Below are 17890 nucleotides of genomic sequence, written 5' to 3'. Positions count from 1 at the left end.
GAGCACTATAGAGTATAGACCCAAAAAACCATAATGATGGGGAAGATTGTTACATCAAATATCAATTAAACACACGTTCATCTCAAACATCAAAAAGGAAAGATGAGAATAAAATGAAATAAAGAAAGATTATTAGACTCCACGAATAACTGAGGATATCTTCTACCAATGTCTAATTCAGTCTCCAAAGAGACATCCTATATAAGACGATTCTTCCACTGGACCTTAATAGAAGGAGTAACTCCGGATCTCAACTTTCGAAACTCTATATCTAGAATAGCCACAAGCTCCTCCTCATAGGATAGACACTCATTAAACAATACAGAGTTCCATTGAATGATATGATTACCATTACTATGAAACTTTTTTAGCATATATACATGAAATACACATTGAGCACTTAACAAAACAGGAGGCAAGTCCAACTCATTGGCTGCCTCCCCCCTACACATCTAAGAATCTCAAAAGGACCAATGAATCACAAACTCAACTTACCCCTATTTTCAATCCTCATCACACCCTTCATGAGCGAAACCTTAAGCAAAACTTGCTCATTTATCAAGAACTCCTTATCTCTAACCTTTCAATTTGCATATTTCTTCTGTCTACTCTGAGCTGCCAAAAGTCTATTTTTAATCATCTTAACCTTCGCAAAAGACTCTCTTACCTCATGATCTTACTCAAATGCATCAAACTACCTAATAGTAGATCTACACCTCCTACCATACACCACCTTAAACGGAGCCATATCAATACTAGAGTAAGAACTATTATTATAAGCAAACTCAACTAATGGAAATAACTTGTACTAATGACCATCTAAATATATCACACACCCACATAGAATGTCCTCTAGCACTTGAACAATCCACTTAAACTTCCCATCAGTTTGCGAATGAAAAGTTGTACTAAAATCAAGTCTGGAACCCACCTCAGCCTATAAGATCCTCCAAAAGTTAGAAGTGAACTACATACCTTTATAAGAAATAATGGAGACCAAATATAACACCTTAGAAGTGAAAAAGTTAGAGTGGAAATGAAAAATTGTAAAAAGTTGCTAGTGCACTGGTTTCACGAGCCTATGTACGAACCGTGGGAACCACTTGTGGTTTACCTTAGAACTTTGGAGTTTCAGTAAGTGGTTCATGAGAGCTAGTATGGACCATGGTTGGTTGGACTTTGGAGTTTCATTAAGTGGTTCATGAGAGACTAGTATGGACCATGGGTGGTTCTAAGAATCGTGAAAGGTTGAGTAGACCACACTACTACACTTGGGGAAATTTTGGTTAAGGAATGTTGTACGGGAGATTTCTATGGCCCATGCAAGGAACCACGGACCACAGGCCTGACCATAGTTGAAAGGATCCAAACCTTGAAGTTTCAGGGCTTGGGCAGTATTAGAGAGTCCACAGACCATCGAAGGTTTTATAGCCTGTGGAAGGGGACCATAGACTTGACTCCAGAGAATCAAAATTTGTTCCTTTGGCTTGTACGGACGACTCCATAGATTGTAGAAGGGTCCACGGTCAGTGGATTGTGTCGTAAAGGGTGGTTCAATAGTTCTTACTCAAGGATATTTGGGTCTTTTCCTACTCTTTTAATTTCTATAATACCTTATTTTAAGCCTATTTCTAAGACTATAACTAATTCTCCTAAGACCCTATCCACCCAATTCACTCATTCTCTCAAAACCCCAAAGTTCTCTTAAGTCGTCTTCTCCAAGTTTCTCTCAAAGTGATTCAAGGGTTTCTTGAAGTTCAAGTCTCCTTTCAAGATTTCATCCTAGGGTTTTAACAAGGTATGTGGGAAATTCATCAATGGTTTTCTCTTAACCCATTGAGTCCCAATGAAACCTCAACTCTCCATTTATGATTCTTGCCAAATTTTAGGGTTTCATGATTTTTTATGAGTTCAATCGAATGGAGTTTTATTCATCATCATTGCTTTTATGATGCATGATTTGATCACATTTCAATATTTTCAATGATATTTATATGAATCCATGCTTTGCAAGTATATTATGATTTTAAACTAAACTTTGAAGATATGCATGCATTATGAATTTAAGGATTTATGAATCAAGGATACATTTAAATAAAATATCAAGCATGTTTTATGAAAGTGAATTTTTCCAATTGAAGTAATTCTTATCATGAAAGATGATCATGATTTAGATGCTTTAGATAAGTGTCTCTTATGAATATGTTATGAAATCATTATTTAAAGTAGCTATTCTTATGATTATGAAGTTTATGAATGATCTGGTATTACTAGATTCTTAGCATTTCAAAGACTATGAATATGATATGACTATGCATGTTTTCGTTGGGTGTTTACTTAGCACCGAGTGGACTTTGGGGTGGAGGATTACCCGTTAATAGAGACAAAGTTCTTTAGAAGTAATCACCTTGTCCCATAACTAAGTTCCCCTGTAGGACTGTTCTAAGATAAACACTAGCTATTGGATCCACGTAAGCTCATGATTATGGTCCTTACCTTGGCAAGTAGGACACCCTTTTTTTGGTGTGAGAGTAGTACACTGAACTCCATGTTATAGCTCACATGGTTTATGTCGGTTAATGGTATCTCCCACAAACGACTTATGATATCATTATGACTCTTTTCAGAATATTGCATTGACCTTGTACTATGTTTTACGAACTTAGCTTATCAGATTATGTCATGTTTTACTTGGTCATACAATATCATATTTTCAGACTTATTATGTTACTATGCCTATATTCATGCATCTTTTCTCATGCTCGGTATATTTTGAATTGTGACCACATACATCTTTTGTGCCTTTATTGTTTTATAATATAGGTTCCAACGCTTCTTTTCCAGCTTGCGGCATGTGCTCTCCTCCTACCTCTAACTCCACATCCGGTCCATCCTTTACTAGAAGTCACGACAACAAAACTGGCTCAAGAATCTCAGCTCTAGACTCACCTAATCGTGTTCTCACCATATGTGAGAGAAAAGAATTAGATACCAATTTGGATCACCAAATACAAACTAGAATCAAGTAATAGCACAAAGAAAATAAAGAAGTGAGTTTTACTAATATCTCAGCCTTTCAAACAGAAATATAGACATCTCTATGCTATTCCGTAAGACTCTACTAGACAATATGATGAGATTGACGAATATAAAGCTTTGATACTAACCTTGTCACGACTGAAACCACAGTGACTAACACCCACTCTAACCCCATGTGGGTGAACCATCAGTTAACTCGTAACTCATACAATTTCTAAGTTAAAAATATAAATTAAGAAAATTTAAGATAATAATAATGTCTCCAACTAAATAGATACATAAAAAGTTCAGAAATCTAAATAAACACCCCATCATCCAAAGTTCATCACACTAAAATGTCTAACTAAGAGTAGCAAATAAATAGATAGTAAATAATATTCTTAATGTCTGGAAAGATAGACATTAGAATGAGGAGTATCTATGGTAGCCCAAACGGAAGTAACTCAATCTCAAATTTGGAAGTAGCACTTTTAAATATGAGGTCTCATAGATGCGTATGGATCACATTATGCACTCAAAAGAAAGTGTATGAGTAGCATTAGTACAAACAATCTATACTGGTAGGCATTATTGGCTAAATAATATTAGTAACATAAATATAATCACAATTATAAAAATAAGTGGACATGTGATTCCACATATTCGACATATAAGTCACAAGTCATCTGAATCATCACATGTTATTGGCATATTAGTGCGCAAGCAAATATAAATACACTTATATTCATCCATTTTAACATGTCACAATCCATCACCCGCTCAATGACCAATTATATAGTATTTAGTCAATACTAAGAAAATATCAGTGTACTCATAAATAGGAGTACAAGTCTGTACTCCCCCCATTTAAAACATCTCCTTTAACCACACTAGACCTAAACTAGCATGTCAAGTCATGAAATATTGAGCAAACAGTCATAAATCAATACAAATCATCAACACACTTGTCAAATAAAACAAGTGGATTGAATTATGGAAATCATATCCATCATAGCCTTGCAATTGTATAATCACTGCATCTGCCAAATTAATTAACACGCATCTCAAAACCATAAGTTTCACTCTCATATCTATACACGTGATAAGAGTCAGAATCTTTCTATCTAGACATGACCTGCTGGGGATTCTAGGTGTCCATGTAAAATAATAGTGTGGTACCCAATCTAATCACACATAACTGCTCATTTATAAGCTCAAATCAGGCTTGAGCCTCTCATCATCTAAATAGTAAATATACTATCACTTTACCCGCATAACTCAGTATGCTAACCTCTCTAGTTACCTCTCATGATAATTCATCAAGTATAGAATAATCACAAGTCATAATGCATAACATCAGTAAAGCAAACAATTCATCATTTTACATGTTTGTTCATACAAGCAACACTCAATTACTATGTCTAAAGACTAATAAACATACAATGCAACTCATATTACATATCAACAACTAAGCTAAGTTGTCATGACCAAAAAATGGATGTGATGAACTCCCACAAAGACAAGTTAGCCTCAATCCAAAAAAATATGAAAGAAATGCAGAAATATAAAGCAATAGCAAGATAAAGTGGAAAAATATTCTTTCTATTTAAACCCCCAAAATCTGATTGTCATGTGTACAAGCCACTAGATACAGAAAGTGCGGAATTAAGAAATAAGTATGAGTCTCAGTCTTTGTTTCTCAAATAGAACAAAGTATAAATGAAATGAAAAAGAGGGCATGCCGGAGTGAAAAAAAGCTACCTTTTCAAATCCTCGACAAACCTCAAAATCATAAGAAGACGAAGAAAGAGATCACACAAGTCCGGGCTCGGAACCTACACAAGTGTAGAAGCAAGGAGTGAGTACCAACAATACGGTACCCAACAAACAACCTATTAAACAAGGAATCTAGCTAGAAATTGAATACTCCATACCCTATAACCGAACCTCCTCAAACTACAACCTGCACAGAATCATACCAACCTAACAGTTCTACAATACATGGCTCACAAGGCCCAATATCCACAGTTCAATGGTCATAAATCGACAATCAAACAAATCAAGTAAGTCAATCTCAATGTCAAGTAGATCAAAAAGACGCAACAAGTACATCAATCACAATTAACAAGCAAGTCACACATAAACATCAAATGCATCAAGTCACAATAATCAATACCTCACCGGAATCATTTTCTATTGGCACAATATCACTTGTCGAAATAATTTTCCATCGACTTTATATCAAATCACTAGCCAGAACCATTTCCCATCGACTTTATATCAATTCACTAGCCAAGACCATTTTTCATCGGCTTTATATCACTAGCCGGAACCATTTCCCATTGACTTTATATTACTAGCCAGAACTATTTCCCATCAGTTTTATAACACTTACCGGTAATGACATCGACATAAAAAATACTTCCTGGAAATGACCTCGACATCAACTATCACATGTCTCATCACAATTTTCATTAATCAATGCACACAGGCAATATCATACCACATGGAAGAGACAATAATTCATGCAATTAAAGTCCACATTCATGCTATGAAGCATTTTATCAATCAATCAATAAGGATCACTAAAAGGCAATTCACATCATCAAGTTCATTACATAACCTTTTCAATTTGAATCCCTTTTATTCATTAAGATTTATCAAGTGGACAATTAACCCTTCACCTCATCCCCATTACTCACAACACACAAACAACTAAGGGAATACATGAATTCTACCAGAATACAATGTATATGAGATCACTTGCCTTAAATCAATCAATAATCACTCCAAGAGTTGAGACTTCCCCTTCCAAATCACTTCCAAAGCCACACAATCTATATACAATCAACTTTTCACAACCACTTTCCAGAAACAATAATACTCACATCAATTACTTAGAAAAATGGGTCAATCAACTCAAAACTCAATTCCAAAAATAAGGTTTGAATCCAAAATTTAATACTTGAAAACATTAATCATGGCTTTAGGAACTCATTGGGGAAAATCAATTTGAAAAAGGACTCAAAATCCGTTCATAATATTCATTTTAGTTAAGAACTTGAGTACTTGAAAAACCTTGCTATTTACCAATTAAAATCCTAAATTTTGATGTTAGAATTCATAAATAACCAAAAGAAAATGAAGGTTTAGGGTCATGAAAGCTTACCCAAATGATTTAGCACAAGAAAATCTTTCACAAATTGCCTCCAAGAGTTTCTCAAGCTCAAAAATAGAAAATGGGGGTTAAACCCCAAAATTTGCAGGTCAAAACCCTTCATAGATGTCGCAAAAGTGGCCAAGGGTTCGCTTTGCGAACTGTGATAAAAACTCGGCTCTCGCAAAAGCGAAGGTCGCTTAAGAGACAGGCCCTTCGCTTAAGCCGAGGTTGCTTAAGAGACAGGACCTTAGCAAAAGTGAGGCCTGCAGCACTTGAAAACACAACCAACTAAAAGTGAGGCCTGCAACACCAGAAAATAGAGCCAACTCTCAAGACATCGAAAGGACCTTCGAGATTCGTTCGGAACCCCGTAAACACAAACCACATATGCAAATAAATTATTCTTAACGTACCAGACTCAATGAAACCATCAAAACTTGAATCATATGTCTCCTTGACCTAACATTCGTGAAAACCATAAGAAACTATCTCAACGCCTAAAAGGCTAAAACAAGCTCGGAACTTCTCAAAAATTAACCAAGACCTCACCTAGGCCTAAAATCATCCCCCAAAATCAAAGGAACTCTCAAAATTCTGATCCAAGTATAAAAACCCCGAATGTTGACCAAAGTCAACCCAAAGGCTAAATTTCCATAATTTCACAATTAAGAACCTCAAATCTTCAAAGAAACTTGAAATTAGAAAACGAAAACTCTCAAAAATAAGATTTTACATTCTGGGACTGATGGAATCGATGAAATTTCATTTCGACACTCAAAACTCCAAAAGGCACCAAAAACCATTTTTTAACAATATAAGCCTTTTAAATTCAAAACTTACAAAATTCTTAACTTTTAACTCAAAGTTCGAAAGCAACTTTTCAAACGCAATCATAAAAGACTCGGGATCGATATCGGGAGGGGAAAATGGTAAATTTATGAAAAAAATGACCGACCGGGTCATTACAAAAGTGTAACTCCAAGTAAACTGTAACCTACCTCAACCGACATATTGGAAGTAAATAGGCTAAATTTCACGAGCATTCCCTTTTTCTCAATGCCTCAAAATGCTCAAATTCTAAGACAACAAAATATAACCACACATAATTATCTACTTCCTCAAGTGAAGGTCTTGGGTATTAAAATCCACCTAATTCTACCTTTTCAAAAGAACTAACAAACAATTAGTAATTTATTTCCATAAACAAGAGATTTCCATGATCAACCCAATACCATTCACTGAATTTCAATCCTATTAACCTCTATTGATAAGTTCATAAGCTCAAAGAATCTCTTTTATGGAGTTTCCAGTTTCCCCAATACCATAAAAAAAGTCTAGGTTCATAATTTCATGATATAAGACAAGATTTAATGAAATAGAATTGAAATCATGTATAATTCTATCCCCTCTATATTTTCCTAGCAATTAAAATAACCTTAGGGATAAGCCCATAAAGCATTAGGGATCAGCCCATAAAACACCACGAAGAACTCACCCTTCCATTCTTTGAAGAAAATGGATTACACAAGGAAAATATGAATATGAAACACTTATGTCATGACCCAAAAATTGGACCATGATAACGCCAACCATAAACCCTAGTAGGCAAGCCAAAACCCCTTTACAAGCAATAAATATATCGAAGGATAAAACGATGGGGAAGTAATAATAAGAAAAGGAGGGGCTCATAGCGCACAAATATGAAAATGACCGAGAAATATAAAACTATACACAAAAACTAACTCCGGACCTAATGTCACTAGTACAAGAGCATCTAAGGACAAATATGACTATATACTTCAGATTTGTCTAATAAGAAGAAAAAAATACATAGAGAGTACAAAAGAAGGGAAACCAACAACTCTTCGGACGTTAAGAGCTCACCACATTCCAATATCAGCGACAACCATGAGAGATCTGAACTCAAAGAGGTGGCTCATACTAGGAGCTACATTAGAAAAAGATACAGAAGTGTTGCATCACTATCAAAACACAAGGTATTCAGTAGGCATCATAGGCCGACCGAGCTCAGACAAAAAATATATAAACAAAGAGGCACGATTGTGAAAAAATTATGATTCAACAGCTAATGGGAGATATACAAGCCACTTATGACAGTGAGAATACTCGTTATAAGCACGTGACAATCAACACAAGACAATCACAACCAAACATATAAATTAAAATAGGTTTTAAAACAACTAATTTTTGCAAATATTTAAGCAATAAACAAAGGAAATCAATATAAATAAGGTCTACTAAGTAGTTTGGAAAGGACTAGGAGTGTTTGCATAACGATTGGAGTTTCATCTCGAATAGACAAAGACTAATCATAATAACATTGATTGATACATGAATAATGCTTAGTCTAGGCTACACTTTGATATTCTCCCAAACTATCAAACATATTTCCCTTGGATTCTTCCGACCTCCAAGACCATTTCAAAAAAAAAAAACACAAAACATTGTTTGAGTAGATAGACTATCCCTAGATTATGTTATTAAATGAGAAATTCCTCGGATTATCCCATCCATGGCTCAAACACATAGAGTAATTTCAACAAGTCCTTACTATTGAGTCTTACCTAACTCCATTTTACTTTTCCAATTCAAAACAATGTTAGAGAGCTTATTAAATATTTTCAACCACTGATATTTAGATTAAAACTTTAGGACAAACATAGATCCATGCCATACAATCAATATTAGAGTTGATTAATCAATACCTATGCGGGGTTTTACACCCCCCCCCCTCCAACATACACACAATTAGTTAAGGGTCTAGATGCTCATAAAAGAAGAAATAGAGACAATACACATGTAAGAAATCTCCATTCCAAGTTAATTTGATTAACAAAAACTTAATTCTAAGCTTAGGTCAATACAAATCTTAGCTTTCTTCCTCTACAAGCTAAGGAGTTTTTCACTATACTTTCTCATTATTTTTTTTCATAAAAAGAAGTTTCTCCTCACTATCCATAATTGGGAAGATGATCGTAACACCTCGAAAGTATAAAATTTGTTGGAAGTTGAAAAGTTGTAAAAACTTGGTAGTGTAAGGTTGTACGAGCCCATGTACGGGTCGTGGTCCATTGTACGGCTCGTGGACGGATACTCATAATTAGTCTTTAGATATTTCATATTTCAGTAAGTTGGTACACGGTTGACAATATGGCCCGTTGAAGGAGTACAGTCCCTCTTGACCATCCGTGGTTCAAAGCCAAATGGTTTAGGCCTGAGTTTGATACTCCAGTGTAGTAAAGGTTCTATGGGTCGTCTATTGTTCTACGGTACATGGAAGTTTGTTTGTGTTAATTATCAGAAGTTTGGTGTTATCAGTAATTGGTCTACGAGGGACAAGTACGGTCTGTGGTACCTTGTACGGACCGTACATGCGGTATATAGAGTGAATTCGACAGTTTTACTTCTAGGTTATCTGGGTCTTTTACTACTATTTTAATTCCTAAATTGCATTATTTTATGCTTATTTATAAGACCTACAACTGATTTTAAGACTCAAACCCTCCCATTTCGCCCTCATTCTCTTAAAACTCCAATTCTCTCTCAAGTCTTCTTCTCCAAGTTTCTCTCAAAGTGATTCAAGGGTTCCTTCAAGTTTCAATTCTCCTTCCTAGATTCTAAGATAGGGTTTTAACAAGGTATGTGAGAAATTCATCAATGGGTTCCTCGTCACCGATCGAGTCCCAAAGAAACCTAAAAGTCTCTTCTTTGATTCTTTCTCAAATTCTAGGGTTTCATGATTTTCACGGGTTCAACTGAATATAGTATTGTGCATCATTATAATTCTTATTATGAAAAATGATCATAATTTAGATGATTTAGATAAGTGTCTCTTATGATTATGTTTTGAAATCGTGATTTAAAGGAGATATTCCTAAGATTATAAAGTTTATAAATGATTTGGTATTACTAGATTTTCACCATTTCAAAGATTATAAATATGATATGATAATGCATGTTTTCCGATGGGAGTTTACTTAGCACCGAGTGGACTTTGGGGATGGAGGCTCACCCGTTAGTAGATGGAGAGTTCTTTAGAAGCAATCCCCTTGTCTCATAACTATGTGCCCCTGTAGAACTTGTATCATATAGACATTAGCTAGTGGATCCAAGTAAGCTCATGATTATGGTGCTTACCTTGGCAAGTAAGGAACTCTATTTCAGTGAGGGATCAATATAGTGAACTCCATGTTATAGCTCATATAATTTATGTTGGTTAATAGTATTTGATAACGCTCAACTACACTTCTTCCGCTTCAAAGTGTAGGAAGTCACTAACAACTATAAACCCAACGATGAGTTGGGGTCGATCCCATAGGGAGTAATATGGTAAAGAATTCAATTACGAAGTAAGGAAGTGTGCTAATCTTTTGTAGAAGTAAACGAATACGCAACATAAAGTAAATCAAGGGGTTTTAATTATCAATATCAAGGGGAGAATTTAGTGAACAATTCCTAACAAAGACAACTAACACAGGATCTGAACGATTAGAGAGAGAGAGGACCTTTATCAGTATGAGCTATCAAATACTAATTTTGCTTGATGGGTAATTATTAATTGCTTTAAGTTGTTGAATCTCATGGGTAGGATAGGTTATAACTACGATATCCATTTCTCAATCAACTAACATGTTTCGAGCAAGTTCTTCAGAACCTTGAAGATCTTAATAATACAAAGCAACCCAATTCCTTAATTAAACCCACTTTCTCAAGCTGTGTTGTAAAGACACAAATCAATACAACTATCAATCATTCATTCTACTCTAAGCATCTTTCTCAAGAAAGCATATAGAGCTAAGCTAGAATCGAATTTGCAACTTCAGTTCATCAATGAAAACATGAATAAACAATTGAACCCATTTCAAAACAACATTAAATTCAACAATTAAAAATACCCATAAGCTAATTTATGTATTCGATTACATGATCACACCTCTAAGGGAAGGAATTTTAGCCAAACATAGCGAAAAACAAGAAATTGTTACCAAAAAGATTATTCGTCAGAATTGTCAACAATCTTCAATGCTCAATGCCAAAATTAAGACTAGAATCCTAAATCCTCAAATCCAAGATGAAAATATTCTCCAAGAGTGTTCAATAAAGTAAAAGTATGTAAAAAGCTCTAAAAACTATCCAACTCCAAAACTCTTTTAACTATCTTTTCAAAAATCAATTTATATGTTTCCAAAAACTTCCCAAAATTTGAGCACAAAGTCCACTCGGCGACATTAGTCGGGATCACTGAATGACTCGGTGATCCGCCAACATGCACGTCTTTGCACCTTTTCGCTTAACCATTCCATTCGGCGCATCACCAAAGTGTGTTTTGCTCGAAGAGTTGGCTTAGTACATAGGCTACTTCACTGGAAATTTTGGCTAGTTGGAGGATCATTCGGCGAGTTGCCGATTGGCTTTTGCGAGCTCCAGCTTCTCTTTTCTTCAGCTTTTCCAATTTTTTCGGTCCTTTTTGCATTGTAATGTCCTTGCATTGTTCTAAAGCCTTCATGGCTGCACATAAACACATTAACATTAGTTATGAACACAAAATAGGCATTGGTAACATTAATTCATTGAATAAAAAGCCCTAAATGAGTCAAAATTTCTGACTCATCAACACCCCCTACTTAAACTTTTACTTGTCCTCAAGTAAAACACAAGATCAATCAGGCTAACCGGGATGTCTACAAATAGTTCTCCTTGAAACTCAGCATGAATGCACACAAGGTTCAATCCACACATGCAATGTTCAATTGTGCACTAAAAGTTTCAAACTATGACCGGCCAATTATCAAATAGAGTTCAAGCTCACAATGCTCACTCTAAATGCAAATTTATGCCCAACAAGAGTATTTGAATGCCCTCACATAAAAAATGATTCCATGCTCTCACAAAGCCAATCAAGGATCACAAATAAGGAATCAAAATCAACTCTCAAACTCCCTATGAGAAAAACATCTACAACTTTACCCATAGTCTTGCCCGTATTTTCTAACCAACACATCACTCGGCTCATGCAAGATAAAAAAGGTCTTTCAAGGCTTTTAATTGGGCTGAGGGTAAGGGTATGATCATTTTGGCTTAGTGACTTCTACCTTCATAAAGCATGGCTTTAATTTCACTTCTTTTCCTTTTCTTTCATTTTTTGCATCTTCACAACTCATCCTTGCCCTATTCATAGCAAACAATGTTTTTGTTATAGCTCATCGGACACTCCCTTTTATTTCCATAACATTGCAAAATGGATAAAAATTATCATTTCTTTTCTTTCTTTTTATCTTTTTTTATATGAAGGGGTTCCATCTTTTTCCACACATGCCTTCAAGGATGAATTTAACGAACTTCTTGATTGATTTCTCTTCTCAATCCTACCACACCCCAACTTTGGCTTTTGTCCTTGGTTGGCTATTCAAACAAACCAATGCTTCACGAAGGTTTTAGGTTGGAAGGACAAGGCCATTTTTTTTCATGTTCCATCCAAATAAAAGGTTAGGCTTAAATGGTGCCAAGGTAGGTTCACATGCTCACCAGGTGGTTACACAAAGGTATAACAATTAGGCTTACTCTCAAAATTTTATGCCTAAGATCATTTCCTTCATTCACCAATGCTAGTCAATCATACCAATAGGACAAGTTCTAGGTATCATCATTCACACATTTCAAGTAAACCTCACCACACATGGCATTCAACACAATCATCGATCATGCCTATACAAGTTAAGCTCTTGTGCAACGGTCATTGCAAGACTCACTTTGACAATCTGACTAGTCACAATGAGATGCTTGATAAGTCAGGGATTTCGACTCATTTAGGGCTTAATATGCAAAGTTTTAGTGTCCTCAATGCCTATTTTATGCTCTAAATTGATGTTAAAATGCTAATTTGCAGCAATGAAGGTAAAAGAGCAAGTGAAGGGCATCATCGAGAAAAAAAGAGTGAAAAAGCTGAAGAAAATTAAGGTTGGTACTCGCCAAAGCCACTCATCGACTCGCTAAGTGGACCTTTAGCTCGCCAAAAGCTCCTGCAAGCCAGCCCATTGACAAGACAAATTTGGCGATATGATGGGTATATCGGCAAATCGCCGAAGTGTTCGCTGATGAAAATTTAGCTTGCCAAAAGTTACAGAGAAAGAGGTGAAAAGGTAAAACAAAAAGGCGAGAATAAGAGTATTTGGTGCGTCGCCGACTAGGTCGGCAAGCCCGACCTTTAGCACCTAAAGTTACAACAAAGAAAGGGTAAAAAGCCAAGACAAGAAGGCGATGGAAGGGGCTATCAGTGCATCGCCGATAAGGTCGGCGAAGCCTGACTTATTTCACCGAGTGACTCCAAAGCTGAAATTTTGGAAGCATATAAATGCAATTTTTAAAAGAAGAAAAAGAGTTCACCATAGTCTAGTTCTGGGTTTTTGATCCTAAACATTTTAAACATTGTTCTTGCACTTTTTGAGTAGAGATTGAGAGTTTGTTTGATTTTTAACTTCAATTTGAGCATTTTGGAGACTTGTGGATTGTTGTCCAAGCTGATGGAAAACATAGTTGGTAACAATTTCTTGTTCTTTATTATGTTTGGCTAAAACCCACATTCTTGGTTGTGTGATTATGTAGTTGAATACTTCAATTATCTTATGGGTGTTAGTATTTACTGATTTTTATTGTTGATTTGAAGTGGGTTCAATTAATAGTTCGAGTTTTAATTGATGAATTGTAGTTGCAAATACAATTCTAGTTTATCATTCTAAGCTTGCTTGAGAATGAAGTATTAGAGTTAAAACTATCAGTTGATAATTGTAGTGATTTGGTTATTGTATATTTAGCTTGAGAAAGTGGTCTAAATGCAATCCTACTAATCTAGCTTGAAAAAGTAGATTGATTAAGGAATTGGGCTATTTTTATGTGTGTGCTTGTCGAGGTTCGAAAGAACTCGCTGAATTCGTGATAGTTAATTGAGAAATGACTATTGCACCTAAATCCTAGCCTACCCACTGAAGTTCAACGACTTTTAGTAAATAATAATCACCCATTTAGCAAAATTGACATTCATGTTATCACACCTTCAAGAAACCCTCTCTACTTGTTACTCCCGGTTATTTGTAGTTGTTAATTGTTGACCCAAATCTCTTCATTTGACATTAATTGTCAACTCCTTTTCATTTACTTTATTGTTGTGAAAATATCTACATCTACAAATGATTAGAACACCATTTTATTTTGTAAAAGAATTCTTTACCGAACCTTCACAAGCTTAACAACACAAAGCAACCCAGTTCCTTAATTAAACCCACTTTCTCAAGCTGGGTTGTAAAAACGCAAATCAATAAAACTATCAATAATTCATTCTACTCTAAACATCTTTCTCAAGCAAGCATAGAGAGCTAAGCTAGAATCGAATTTACAACTTCAGTTCATTAATGAAAATATGAATAAACAATTGAACCCATTTCTAAACAACATTAAATTCATCACTTAACAATAGTCATAAGCTAATTTATGTATTTGATTACATGATCACACTCCTAAGGGAAGAGGTTTTAGCCAAGCATAGCGAAAAGTAAGAAATCGTTACCAAAAAGGTTATCCATCCAAATTGTCAACAATATTCAATGCTCAATGCCAAAATTAAGACTAGAATCCTATATCCTCAAATCCAAGATCAAAATCCTCTCCAAGAGTGTTCAATAAAGTAAAAGTAAGTAAAAAACTCTAAAAACTGTCTAACTCCAAAACTCTTTTAACTCTCTTTTCAAAAATCAATTTATACGTTTCTAAAAACTTCCCAAAATCTTAGCACGAAGTCCACTTGGCGACTTAGTTGGGATCACCGAACGACTTGGTGATCCACCGACATGCACATCTTCTCGCCTTTTGGCTTGACTCCTGTGTCCAATTGTTCTGAAAGATTTGTCGAGTTGGGTCGAGATCGTTGTTCCATTTGGCGCATCGCCGAAGTGTATTTTGGTAGCTGAGTTCTCTTAGTACATGGACTACTTCGCTGGAAAGTTTGGCGAGCTGGAGACTTATTGGGTGAGTCACCAAGTGGCTTTTGCGAGCTCCGACTTCTCTTTTCTTCAGCTTTTCCAACTTTTTCGCTCCTTTTTACATTGTAATGTCCTTGACTTGTTCTAAAGCCTTCATGTCTGCACATAAACACATTAACATCAAATATGAACACAAAATTTGCATTGAGGACACTAATTCATTGAATAAAAAGGCTTAAATGAGTCAAAATTTCCAACTCATCAGTATCTCTCACAAAGATTTATGACTTCCACATATGTTATGACAAAAGACATATGATTTACTTATTATATGGTTATGACTCTTATCAGAATATTGCATTGACCTTGTACTATGTTTTATGAACTCAGCTTATCTGATTATATCATGTTTACTTGATCATGCATTATCATGTTTTCAAACTTATTATGTTATTATGCCTATGTTAATACATATTTCCTCATGATTAGTACATTACGAGAACTGACTGCATACATCCCTTTTGTCTATATTGTTTTATAATATAGGTTTTGGTGCTTCTCATCTAACTTGAGGTTACCACAGATTCTGATTAACTTGTCCATATTTGGTGATTCCTCATGGTTAAAATACATGGCCACATTTATGCTTGACATAAATATGACCCTTAACTTGGCTTCAAATTATAACTTTGACCATTAACTTTGATAGTGCACAAAGAGACACTTTCACTATTCAAAATTTAAACAAAAAATACTCTAATTTTTCAGACAAAACGCGTGATATACAAACGCTTTGACGTGGATAAGTGAACCACTCAGTTGCTGCCAACTAACTAAAATAAATACACCTAGATTTTAAAAATAATAAAAAGAAATTATAATATAGAATAAGGTGAAAGTGAAAACAAATTCATTTTTGGGAAAACAAAAAAAATCCTAATCTAAATTTCTAAAATTCATGCCCCTTATATATAAATCAAAGAAAAAATTGTTCAAGATATGTGTAGAAATTTCATATACTTGAACGATTACCTATTCTTCTTCCTTAATTTAGTCAAGGTATCAAGGTTCAATACTTTACAAACAAGAATTGCATATTGTTGGCCAGATGTTCAAGCCAATATGGGAATCACTAAAGGAAACTAACTTTTTTGTTGCAAAATTATTTCAAAGCAGCCCATAGATATAGGAAGACATGAAAATCAATCAACTTTTTCTTCTTTTCTTTAGTTTGAAGTGTCTTTGTGCTTTAAGTTGTCAAATACTTAATGAAAAAAAGGATGCTTTGTGTCTTATGATTATCATAGTGAGTAGCAAATTACAATTATGAATTTTCGGAGGCTAAAAAATAAGCATAGAGTGCTAAAAATTATTAAGTAAAATAATGCACTTAAACTGTTTGATAAAATGTCTAAATGAACTTTTCAAAGATTTTTGTCAAGTTTGAGTAGCAATCTGATACCTAATCAAAACGTAAGGAGTCCCTTAAGTGTGGATCTAAGTTGTTGATTGAGAGTCTTGATTTCACGTATCAGGACACTACTTCCGGTTCAAGTATCAACGATTGTGAGTAGTAATATAACCCAACTAGTGAGTTGGGGTCGAGTCCCAAGGGAGCGGTTCGTAATTGAGAATCAAATAGAAAAGCATAAATGTGTTCAAGTGTCAAGTATCAAAAGGGGGTTTTTGTAATCAATTATCAACTAAAACGACAACTAAAACGACAACTAAAAACGAAAATACAAATATGGAGACGGAATTCTTGGGATGTGATAGGATTATGGGCTAAGGTAAACAACCGGGGTAAATTGCTATTGATAGTAAATTGCTGTAAATTGGTAACTAAGCTAGACTATAGTGGGGTAAACTTTCTCTCGAATAATTTACCCCGAATCAAATTGGTTTCTCTATAAACACCAATAAAGGACAATGAAGCACAACCTTCGCCTTAGTCCATTAACTCTCTCGAGCTGAATGTGTGGGAGAGGGTTTAGGATTCACTCTCTCGAACGGAACCCACAACAACCCAATAACCACAGACCATCGATTCAGTAGTTTTGGTTTTAAAACCTCTCTCTCGAGCAAGCCAAAAACACGAAGTTAAAATTGCATTTGCAACTACAACCCCATTAAATTCAAACACAACCACTGAACGAAATCACCTTTAAACAACAAATGAACTATCAATTAGCAATACCAAGCAGTAAATTCAACCCATATTCACATAATCACACCCCAAGAATTGGGGTTTTAGCTAGACATAGTAAAGAGATAGAAATCGATACCGAAAAGTGTTTCCATCAAGTGGGTACAATTGATATGGTCTTTACACACGTCTAAGATGAAGAGTCTTCAATACCCACTTCCAATTTCTTCAAAATGGGAATTTTCAAAATCTCCAAAGCTAAGGGAAATCGTCTCCAAAAAACTAAGTTCTAAGACTGAGTAATTATCAAATTTTATAAACTGGTTGCCTACTAAACTAAAAATTCGAACGAGTATTTATAGTTGTCAAAAAGTGTGATGCGAAGGTCCACTCGGCGCAGTTAGTCGGGATCGCCGATCCACTCGGCGATCCGCCCTTTGATCTGGTTCATCGCCTTTCTGCATTGGCCTTCAGCAAATTCAAGTTTTGTAACTTTGGGCGATATAGCACTGCATCGCAGAACAGTTCTGCGACTTACCGACTGCTCCTGTCTATCGCCGACTGCTCCTGTCT

This window comes from Solanum tuberosum, unplaced genomic scaffold (assembly GCF_000226075.1).
Source record: "Solanum tuberosum cultivar DM 1-3 516 R44 unplaced genomic scaffold, SolTub_3.0 scf00450, whole genome shotgun sequence".
Lineage (NCBI taxonomy): Eukaryota > Viridiplantae > Streptophyta > Magnoliopsida > Solanales > Solanaceae > Solanum > Solanum tuberosum.
The sequence above is the reverse complement of the archived record's forward strand: the minus strand, read 5'-3'. Positions refer to the sequence as shown.